Genomic DNA, 11,287 nt, shown 5'->3' with positions numbered 1-11,287 from the left:
AGAGAAAATAATATTACACAAGTTCAATCTGCTGACGTATTTTGTGGCGCAACGTCACACCACTACCAAGCCTTCAAATTGTTTTTATTGTTCTACCTCAGTGCGTTTAGCGAGGCGGTTTCCTTGGCACGTCTTGTCGAAGCAGAGATCGTGTTCCTCTTATTCCGGGATTCCCATCAATATGGGCGTGGGTAACCCAACGGCGCCATTGATTGTGACGCTTGGGAGATAAGCGAGTTTTACCAGGCCGGTGGGGACACATGTTTTCGTCCGCCCATATAAGGGGATAAAGATCCAACCCTTTTACCCGTGCCTTCTTCCTCCTTGGCTTATCCATCCCCGCGAACTCGAGCTCTAGCGCCCAAGCCCGCACATCTCACCTCAACCTTCTCCAAATATGTCCGGAGTGGGAGGCAAGTGGATGGCCTCCTCCGTCACGGAGGGGCATATCCAGAAGCTGCGCAGCGCCGGATACTTGTCCAGCGACATCGCGCATCGGCTCCCCGACGAGGGAGAGCTCATCCCCACCCCCAGGCCTCATGAGAGGGTAGTTTTCCTTCCCCATTTCCTCCGCGGACTGGGCTTCCCACTTCATCCTTTTGTCCGGGGGCTCATGTTCTACTATGGCCTAGATTTCCATGATATGGCCCCATATTTTATCCTCAACATCTCGGTGTTTATCGTCGTGTGTGAGGCCTTCCTCTGCATCCAGCCCCACTTCGGCTTGTGGCTCAAGACCTTCAGTGTCAAGCCGAAGGTTGTGAAGGGCAGCCAAGCGGAGTGCGGATGCGCCATGGTGGGCAGGATGTCCCACGTTACATGGCTGGAGGGCACCTTCGCGGAAACCATCAAGGGGTGTCAATCGGGGTGGTTCTACATCACCGAGTCGTGTGACCCTGATTGGGCAGCGGCCCCTGAATTCAGATCCGGCATCCCTACACGGCTCACCTCCTGGAAAGAGAGCGGTCGGATCTGGGGGAATTCAGAAGAGCTGACCGGACTTCAAGCCTGCATCCAGAAACTGGTGGACAAGAAGCTCAAGCTTGTCAACGTAGTCCAGGTTATGCTCATCCGCCGGATTCTCCCATGCCAACGACGGGGCTTTAACATGTGGGAGTTCGATCCGGCATAGCACCAGACCCTGAGCGGGCTCTTCGACACTACGTACGAAGATGTCTGGAAGGTGCTGTTCAAGGGCGCCGAGGCTCCCGCATCCGCTACCGAAGATCGCAGATTCAGCTCGCAGCGTCCAGCTGACGAGGTAAGTGATATCGTCCTTTACAGGACGCTTGTAATCCATAGTTTGACTCTATGCGGGATCTGAACTCCCTTTCCCTTGACAGGACTGGCTGGCGAAAGCCGAACATTCTATCTGTCCGGCCCCTTTGCCAGAGGACCCAACGGACGCCCAATTAACGGGGATGCTGGCTCCGGCGCCCCATATGGTGCCGGAGAAGAAGGCCAAGAAGAAGGCCACGGGGACTCGAAGGAGTTCCCGTTTTCAGGTGCTATCGGATGATGAATCCGGGGCCGACTCCTCCCACCAAGGCGAGGAGGAGAAGAAGAAAGCCTCTCCCCCAGCGAGGGGAGGGAAGAAAAGGAAGGCCTCTCCTACAAGGGAGGCCGAAGGGTCCAAGAAGGGAAGAACTCTCCCCTAGGACTGCTCCGCCAGCGCCAGTGACGACGACTGGCCTCCAAGGGCCAAGCCTCACGCGAGATCGTAAGTATCTGGACTCCCGAATAACTTCAAGGTTTATATTTTTCGTCACATAATGTCTTTCTAATGGCGCATACAACCCTGCAGTCCGCCTAAGGATGATCTTCCCGCTTCATCGAGCGGGTCCTTAGGTGCGTCCGATATGGATTCTCTTCCGACTGCCTCCACCCCCCGTGACGCAGATGATGCCGAGGTGGGATCCCAGGAAGGGACCCACCAGGAGGGGAGGGCCCCGGAGGTGTCGCAGGACAACCTCCCGGATTTTGCGCCGGACTCGGCCCCGGAACCCACAGTGGCTCCAGAGTCCAGCAGGCGACCCCTTTGCAAGAAGGGCAAGACCGTGACGCCGGCAACCTCCATCCAACCGGAGGCACCGGACAATTTGCTGGAGGCGCTTAACGGCGCCTCCATCAAAGAGGAACACCGCACTGTTATGAGTGCGGTGATTCAGAAGGTGCAGCTCGCCAAGAGCGGGCTGACCAAAGCCTGCAGCAGCCTTCTAACAGGCTTTGAGGTAAGAATTTCAATATGTATAAAATGGTACCGCATAGACAGTAGCCCCTGATGCTCGGTTCGGTGTTCGGAAAGAAAAGCCGGACTGAGGATCTAAAAAGATATACGCATGAGCCATAATAAATATGTCAATATGGGATTGCAGGCTGCGCTGCTGACCTCTGCCACACTAACTGCGGAGGTCAATACTTTGAAGGAGAACCTCGAGCGGTCCGAGAATGAGCTCGGCCGTGCCAAGAAGCAGCTCGAGGACAAGGAAGGTGAGTAACACCTTATTAAAATTGTACCTTACAGAAAAGGATTTTGGTTGCAAAAGAATGACAAGGATAACGTGGGTATTGCAGGGGCCACTAACGAGGTGGCGACCCTGAAAGAGGCGGTGGCCAGGCCGAACGCACTACGGCCGCGGAGCGCACCGAGCGAGAGAGGCAGGAGGCGCGGGTGGCGGAGGTACAACAAGAGCTTCAGGATCTCATGAAAAAACATGAGAGCCTGGAGCGTGACTCAAAGACTCGAGAGTCTAAGCTTGCAACGGCTCGTGAGAGTGCCAAAACCGCTAAGGCCGAAGCCTACAAGGCCCTCCAGGAGATTGAGGCGGTGAAGAAAATAGCAGTGGGTAAGGCATTTTTTATGAAAAGTAAGCATGTGAGTGTTAACTACCTGTTGCTTACCCGTATTCGGAGCTCTCCAGGGGTGTTCGCAGATCTTCCTCGCAGCGTGTCCGACGCTGCTGCATTCTACCGGGCCGAGGAGGGGAGCTCGACGGAGAAGGTCTTCTGGTCTCAGTATGCTGAGGCCGAACATCCGGTGCCCCTTAGCGACCACCTGAAGCAGCTGGTCGAGCTCCACATGGCGGCCGAATAGGCCATGAAGGGCCTCATAGTTCGGCTGTGGCCTAAGGAGGCCATGCCTGGGAGCTACTTCGGCCTGGTGCGGCGGCTGGTGGATGCGTGCCCGTGGGTTGAAGTCATCAAGCACTCCGCCTGTATTGAGGGTGCCCGCCGGGCCCTTGCCCGCGCAAAGGTGCACTGGGGCAAGATGGATGCCCAGAAGCTTGTGACGGACCCACCACCAGAGGGCAAGGAGTATCGCACGCCCGAGATGTATTATAAGAGCGTGCTGAAGGGCGCCCGCACTATTGCGGGGGAGTGCTCCAAAGATGTAATTTTTGAGTAAACTCGCATTTTGTTATCCTATGCGCTGAAAACTTAGTTCATATGCGCTAAGCAACGCTTGTTAATTTAAAATATTACCTTCTGTGCGGCTGTTTATCAAATCTGAGAGATGGCAAGTCGTCGGCTTCAGCCCCCATGCCACGAGTGCTGGGGTGTTCGGGATAAACTGGAGCACTCTTGTTCCCATTTTTGGGTCCATCGAGGGAGGCGCTCAACACAATGAACAAGGCAACCGAACTTATAATGCTTGAACACTCTCAGTTAGCCATAGAATTCTATAATTTTAAATTTCGGCGAAGCCCCTACTCTTCGGAAGGCCAAATTTGGGGCGCTATCCACACCTGGGCCGGACAGGATCCGGCTCCTCGCTCTAGGCGGCATACGTCTTTAAGGACTCGCAAAAAACCTCTCCGAATAGCGACAGGCTCTCGCCTCATCATGACGGTCAGTTTTAGCTTTCTCCACTGAGGCATTAACCCAGCTCAACTGGGGTGCAATCGCAGTGGTTCTCCCAGTGCTACCTTAGCCTATGTAACGGAACGTAAGGTACCAAAACATGGGAGCCGGGCAAACCCAACTATTGACCCAAGATATGATTCGGAGCCGATGCATATAGTGCTATAAGTTCGGGGTGCCGCACTTGTGAAAGTGTTCGGACTTATCACACCATGATGCGGGAAGCATAAGCCCCTGGTGTATTGTGGCCGTACCAAAGTGTACGGGTGCAACATGCCATAAATGAACATATGTATAAAAAGAAAATGCAATTATAAGCAAAAAGGTACTGCATTGTTTTATTCAATAAGTGCTGCTATGAATGCAGAACGATACAAATAGTGCGATAAGCAAGGGATGGCACTGTTTAAACATGTCCCCCTCCAGGGGTAGGCTGCGAATTGGTGTATAAAAATGCTCGTAATGGAGACCACCTGTATTTTCGTTGTAGCTTTTATCCTCCCTTGGCCGTTGCATCGTGAGTTCGGCAGGTCCACTGCTGGACAAGGCCTCTGACGAACGGAGTCCTGTGGGTAAAAAATAAAAGGTAAAAAAAGAACGACACACTTGAGAGCCCCTAGTGTGGTTAAGCCATGGTCTGGGCTTATCGTGGTCGTGCCCCTCTCCCCATGCCCATGGTATCTTCAGAGCGTAATGGTGTACGCGAAGGACTTGCTTTGACGTTTTGTAGGGGCTGGGGTCGGGGCCGCACTGCTACGCATGCTCGGAATGCGCCAGGTGGTCTTGTTGTAGGTTACTCCGGGCGCGCTTAGCTGTGTCCGGCCGTTTAACGGCCAGACTCGAGAATTGCCTTAAGAGGCTGCTTTGTACTTCTTCCGCAAGAGCCGCTATGTGTTCCTCTGTTCGGAGAGAACGTTCAGTGTTTCCATTGACCGTGATGACTCCTCGAGGGCCTGGCATCTTGAGTTTGAGGTATGCGTAGTGCGGCACCGCGTTGAACTTTGCAAACGCGGTACGTCCGAGCAAAGCATGATAGCCGCTGCGGAACGGGACTATGTCGAAGATTAACTCCTTGCTTCGGAAGTTATCCGGGGATCCGAAGACCACTTCCAGTGTAACGGAGCCTGTACAATTGGCTTCTACACCTGGTACGATGCCTTTAAAGGTCGTCTTGGTAGGTTTGATCCTTGAGGGGTCTATGCCCATTTTGCGTACTGTATCCTGATAGAGCAGGTTCAGGCTGTTGCCGCCGTCCATCAGGACTCTGGTGAGGTGAAATCCATCGACGATTGGGTCTAAGACCAATGCGGCGAATCCGCCGTGGCAGATGCTGGTGGGGTGGTCCCTTCGGTTAAAAGTGATCGGGCAGGAGGACCATGGGTTGAACTTCGGGGCGACTGGCTCCATAGAGTATACATCCCTGAGTGCACGCTTCCGTTCCCTTTTGGGTATGTGCGTTGCGTATATCTTGTTCACCGTCCGCACCTGTGGGGGGAAACCCTTCTGTCCTCTATTGTTCGGCGGCCGGGTCTCCTCCTCGTCGTCGCTATGCAGCCCCTTGTCGTTGTTTTCGGCAATTAACTTACCCGCCTGCTTGAATACCCAACAGTCCCTATTGGTGTGGTTAGCTGGCTTTTCGGGGGTGCCGTGTATCTGGCACAAGCGGTCGAGTATTCGGTCCAAATTGGACGGACCCGGAGTAGTTCTTTTGAATGGCTTTTTCCATTGACCGGGTTTAGAGCCTCTGAATCCCGCATTGACTGCCGTATCCTCCGTATTGTCGCCGTTGATGCGGCGCTTGTTTTTGTTACGACGTGACCTGCCATTTCGGTCCTTGAAATCCGGACTGCCAGAATGTTTGCTGAGGTTGTTGCTACGTGCTAGCCAGCTATCCTCACCCGCGCAAAAGCGGGTCATCAGAGATGTGAGGGCTGCCATGGGTTTCGGCTTTTCCTGTCCCAGGTGCCGGGCAAGCCATTCGTCGCGGATGTTATGCTTGAAGGCCACGAGGGCCTCCGCATCCGGACAGTCGAGGATTTGGTTTTTCTTGATTAAGAACCGTGTCCAGAATTGTCTGGCCGATTCGTCTGGCTGCTGAATTATGTGGCTTAGGTCGTCAGCGTCTGGTGGTTGCACATAAGTGCCTTGGAAGTTATTGAGGAATGCGGCTTCCAAGTCTTCCCAACTACCAATTGACTCTGCTGGCAAGCTGTTAAGCCAATGCCGGGCTGGTCCTTTAAGCTTGAGGGGGAGATATTTTATGGCGTGAAGGTCGTCACCGCGGGCCATGTGGATGTGAAGAAGATAGTCTTCGATCCAAACCACGGGGTCTGTTGTGCCATCGTAAGATTCGATATTCACGGGTTTAAACCCTTCAGGGATTTGATGATCCATTACTTCATCTGTGAAGCATAGTGGGTGTGCGGCGCCTCTGTACTGGGCAATATCACGACGGAGCTCAGAAGAACTTTGCCTGTTTTGTTCGACCCAGCCGGACTTACTGTGTCCGGCGCGACGGCTGTCGTCACGTACCGTGGGGTGCCCACGCGATCCATAGATCGATCTTGATTGTCTTGCCTTATCCTCCAATATATCTCGCAAGTCCGGAGTGTTCCCCTGTGGCCTTGCGCTTTTCGAGCGATGCCGGGGTACGGGTCTAGTGAAGGGCCTACATGCCTCTCTGTCTCGACCACGGGGTGGTCGGTCAGCCGTATTGTCTCCTAGTGATGCGGGTTCATATGCCTCCTCCTCTAATCGGGGGAGCAACTTGCGCTTAGGGTAGATTTTGGAGGGGCGTTCGAGCTCATGCTCTTCGGCCGCGAGGACTTCAGTCCATCTGTCGGCTAGCAGATCTTGATCAGCTCTAAGCTGTTGCTGCTTCTTCTTGAGGCTGTTCGCCGTGGCCATAAGCCTGCGTTTAAAACGCTCTTGTTCGACGGGATCCTCAGGCACGACGAATTCGTCGTCATCGAGGCTTGCCTCGTCTCTGGAGGGAGGCATATAATCCTCTACCTCTTCTTCTGCTGCTCTCTCATGAGGGCTGGCATCTTCGTCCTCCTGCGTTGCATCTTGCTGGAGTGGGTTATCTTTGGCACTGTCCGGTGTATTGTTATCTCCGGTGCCGGAGTCTTCATTCTTGCTGTGGCGGGATTTAGAGCGGCGCCGCTGACGTCGGCGCTTGGGCTGCTTCTTGGAAGGGTCACCCCCCGCTGTTTCTTCGCCGTTCCCATCCTTTGGGATATCCACCATGTATATGTCATATGATGAGGTGGCTTTCCAGTGCCCAGTAGGCGCTGGTTCTTGGTCGTCTCCGACATCTTCGTCCATACCGTCGATGTCTTCGGAGTGGTAGTCTAGCATGTCAGTTAGATCGTCGACAGCGGCTACGAGGTGGGTGGTGGGTGGGATTTGAATTTCTTCGTCGTCCGTATCCCAACCGTCCTGACCGCAGTCCGGCCAGGACTCTCCTGATAACGAGAGATACTTTAGCGAACTCAAGATGTTGCCAAAAGGTGAATGTTGAAAGATATCCGCTGCGATGAACTCCATGATCGGCGCCCAATCGGATTCGACTGGAGGGGGCGCGGGAGGTTCAGAGTCCGGCAAGGAGTCCGGCACCTCGGAGTCACAAACTTCATGAGGGATAAGGTCACTGTTCGGCTCTATTGCCGTAGAGGTTGCGGTTCCCGAGGCGGTGTCTAGCCATCCATCCTCAGCCTGCGCAGCCGGCTCCGAATTGAAGATCAAGCGTGTTCGAGTGCGGCCTCCAGGGTACTGTCCGGCTGCAGAGCTAAATCATGCTCGCCGTGATAGTGCGGCACGCTCGGCTGTGGCTCGGATCCGTCGAAGATCAAGTCCCCGTGGATGTCCGCCGTGAAGTTTAAACTTCCAAATCTGACCTGATGGCCAGACGCGTAGCTTTCGATCTGCTCCAGATGGCCAAGCGAATTGGCCCGCAGTGCAAAGCCGCCGAATACGAAGATCTGTCCGGGGAGAAAAGTCTCACCCTGGACTGCGTCGTTGATGACGATCGAAGAAGCCATCGAGCCTATCGGTGACGACACAGAGGAACTCTCAATGAAAGCACCAATGTCGGTGTCAAAACCGGCGGATCTCGGGTAGGGGGTCCCGAACTATGCGTCTAGGCGGATGGTAACAGGAGACAAGGGACACGATGTTTTACCCAGGTTCGGGCCCTCTTGATGGAGGTAAAACCCTACATCCTGCTTGATTAATATTGATGAAGTGTGTTACAAGAGTGGATCTACCATGAGATCAAGGAGGCTAAACCCTAGAAGCTAGCCTATGGTATGATTGTTGTTCGTCCTATGGACTAAGGCCATCCGCTTTATATAGACACCGGAGAGGGCTAGGGTTACACAGAGTCGGTTACAATGGTAGGAGATCTACATATCCGTATCGCCAAGCTTGCCTTCCACGCCAAGGAAAGTCCCATCCGGACACGGGACGAAGTCTTCAATCTTCTATCTTCATTGTCTTGGAGTCCGGCCAATGATGATAGTTCGGCTATCCGGACACCCCCTAGTCCGGAATTCCCTCAATCACCTTCCGAGAGATTGCATTGAGGAATGCACATAGCTTCACAATGGCTAATTGGACGTTTTCTGATAGAAGCCCCCTCAATGCAACCGGAAGCAGTTGCGTCATAATCACGTGGCAGTCATGAGACTTTAGGTTCTAAAACTTTTTCTCTGGCATATTTATTATTCCATTTATATTCGACGAGAAGCCAGTCGAGACCTTCATACTGAGCAGGCATTCAAAGAAGATTTCTTTCTCTTCTTTCGTAAGAGCGTAGCTGGCAGGACCTTCATACTGCTTCAGAGGCATGTCGTCTTTTTCGTGCAAACGTTGCAGGCCCTCCCGTGCCTCAGGTGTATCTTTTGTCTTTCCATACACGCCCAAGAAGCCTAGCAGGTTCACACAAAGGTTCTTCGTCACGTGCATCACGTCGATTGAAGAGCGGACCTCTAGGTCTTTTCAGTAGGGTAGGTCCCGAAATATAGATTTCTTCTTCCACATGGGTGCGTGTCCCTCAGCGTCATTCGGAACAGCTAGTGCGCCGGGACACTTTCCAAAGATTATGTGTAAATCATTGACCATAGCAAGTACGTGATCACCGATACGCATGGCGGGCTTCTTCCGGTGATCTGCCTCGCCTTTGAAATGCTTGCCTTTCTTTCGACATTGATGGTTGGTCGGAAGAAATCGACGATGGCCCAGGTACACATTCTTCCTGCAGCTTCCCAGGTATATACTATCGGTGTCAAGTAAACAGTGCATGCGTGCGTGGTATCCCTTGTTTGTCTGTCCTGAAAGGTTACTAAGAGCGGGCCAATCGCTGATGGTCACGAACAGCAACGCCTTTAGGTCAAATTCCTCCTGTTTGTGCTCATCCGACGTACGTACATCGTTTTCATTCCACAGCTGTAAAAGTTCTTCAAATAATGGCCTTAGGTACACATCAATGTCGTTGCCGGGTTGCTTAGGGCCTTGGATGAGAACTGGCATCATAATGAACTTCCGCTTCATGCACATCCAAGGAGGAAGGTTATACATACATAGAGTCATGGGCCAGGTGCTGTGATTGCTGCTCTGCTCCCCGAAAGGATTAATGCCATCCGCGCTTAAACCAAACCATACGTTCCTTGGGTCACTTGCAAACTCATCCCAGTACTTTCTCTCGATTTTTCTCCACTGCGACCCGTCAGCGGGTGCTCTCAACTTCCCGTCTTTCTTACGGTCCTTACTGTGCCATCGCATCAACTTGGCATGCTCTCCGTTTCTGAACAGACGTTTCAACCATGGTATTATAGGAGCATATCACATCACCTTCGCAGGAACCCTCTTCCTGGGGGCTCGCCGTCAACATCACCTGGGTCATCTCGTCTGATCTTATACCGTAATGCACCGCATACCGGGCACGCGTTCAGATCCTTGTACGCACCGCGGTAGAGGATGCAGTCATTAGGGCATGCATGTATCTTCTGCACCTCCAATCCTAGAGGGCATACGACCTTCTTTGCTGCGTATGTACTGTCGGGCAATTCGTTATCCTTTGGAAGCTTCTTCTTCAATATTTTCAGTAGCTTCTCAAATCCTTTGTCAGGCACAGCATTCTCTGCCTTCCACTACAGCAATTCCAGTACGGTACCAAGCTTTGTGTTGCCATCTTCGCAATTGGGGTACAACCCTTTTTTGTGATCCTCTAACATGCGATCGAACTTCAGCTTCTCCTTTTGACTTTCGCATTGCGTCCTTGCATCGACAATGACTCGGCGGAGATCATCATCATCGGGCACATCGTCTGGTTCCTCTTGATCTTCAGCAGCTTCGCCCGTTGCAGCATCATCGTGCACATCGTCTGGTTTCTCTTGATGTTCAGTAGCATCACCGTATTCAGGGGGCACATAGTTGTCATCGTACTCTTCTTCTTCGCCGTCTTCCATCATAACCCCTATTTCTTCGTGCCTCGTCCAAACATTATAGTGTGGCATGAAACCCTTGTAAAGCAGGTGGGTGGGAAGGATTTTCCGGTCAGAGTAAGACTTCGTATTCTCACATATAGGGCATTTACAACACATAAAACCATTCTGCTTGTTTGCCTCAACCACTTCGAGAAAATCATGCATGCCCTTAATGTACTCGGAGGTGCGTCTGTCACCGTACATCCATTGCCGGTTCATCTGCGTGCATTATATATAATTAAGTGTGTCAAAAATCATTACAGAACATCATGAATAGATAATTAAGTGACCAAATTAATAGAAGTTCATCATCACATTAAAACCAAAGTACATACATAGTTCTCATCTAACAACATAAAGCTCTGCAGAGCATCTAATTAAACCATACATTGAAACTATGTAAAACATTTCAATGCGAAAACAAATGCGATCATAATCGCAACCAAGGTAACAACTGATCCAACGGCATAATGATACCAAGCCTCGGTATGAATGGCATATTTTCTAATCTTTCTAATCTTCAAGCGCATTGCATCCATGTTGATCTTGTGATCATCGATGACATCCGCAACATGCAACTCCAATATCATCTTCTCCTCCTCAATTTTTCTTATTTTTTCCTTCAAGAAATTGTTTTCTTCTTCAACTAAATTTAACCTCTCAACAATAGGGTCGGTTGGAATTTCCGGTTTAACAACCTCCTAGATAAATAAAATCTATGTCACATTGGTCGGCATAATTGTCATAAACAATAAATGAACCAAATAGTTATGAAAATATAATATATACCACATCCGAATCATAGACAGGATGAGGGCCGACGGGGACGGATACCAAAACCATCGCACTATATAAGATGCAATAATAAAAGTAAGAACATAATACAAGTATCTATCTAAACATACAAGTAAGCATATTTTTCCTTTCAGAAAGAAGAT

This window comes from Triticum dicoccoides, chromosome 3B (genome assembly GCF_002162155.2).
Source record: "Triticum dicoccoides isolate Atlit2015 ecotype Zavitan chromosome 3B, WEW_v2.0, whole genome shotgun sequence".
NCBI lineage: Eukaryota > Viridiplantae > Streptophyta > Magnoliopsida > Poales > Poaceae > Triticum > Triticum dicoccoides.
Note: the sequence above shows the minus strand (reverse complement) of the source record.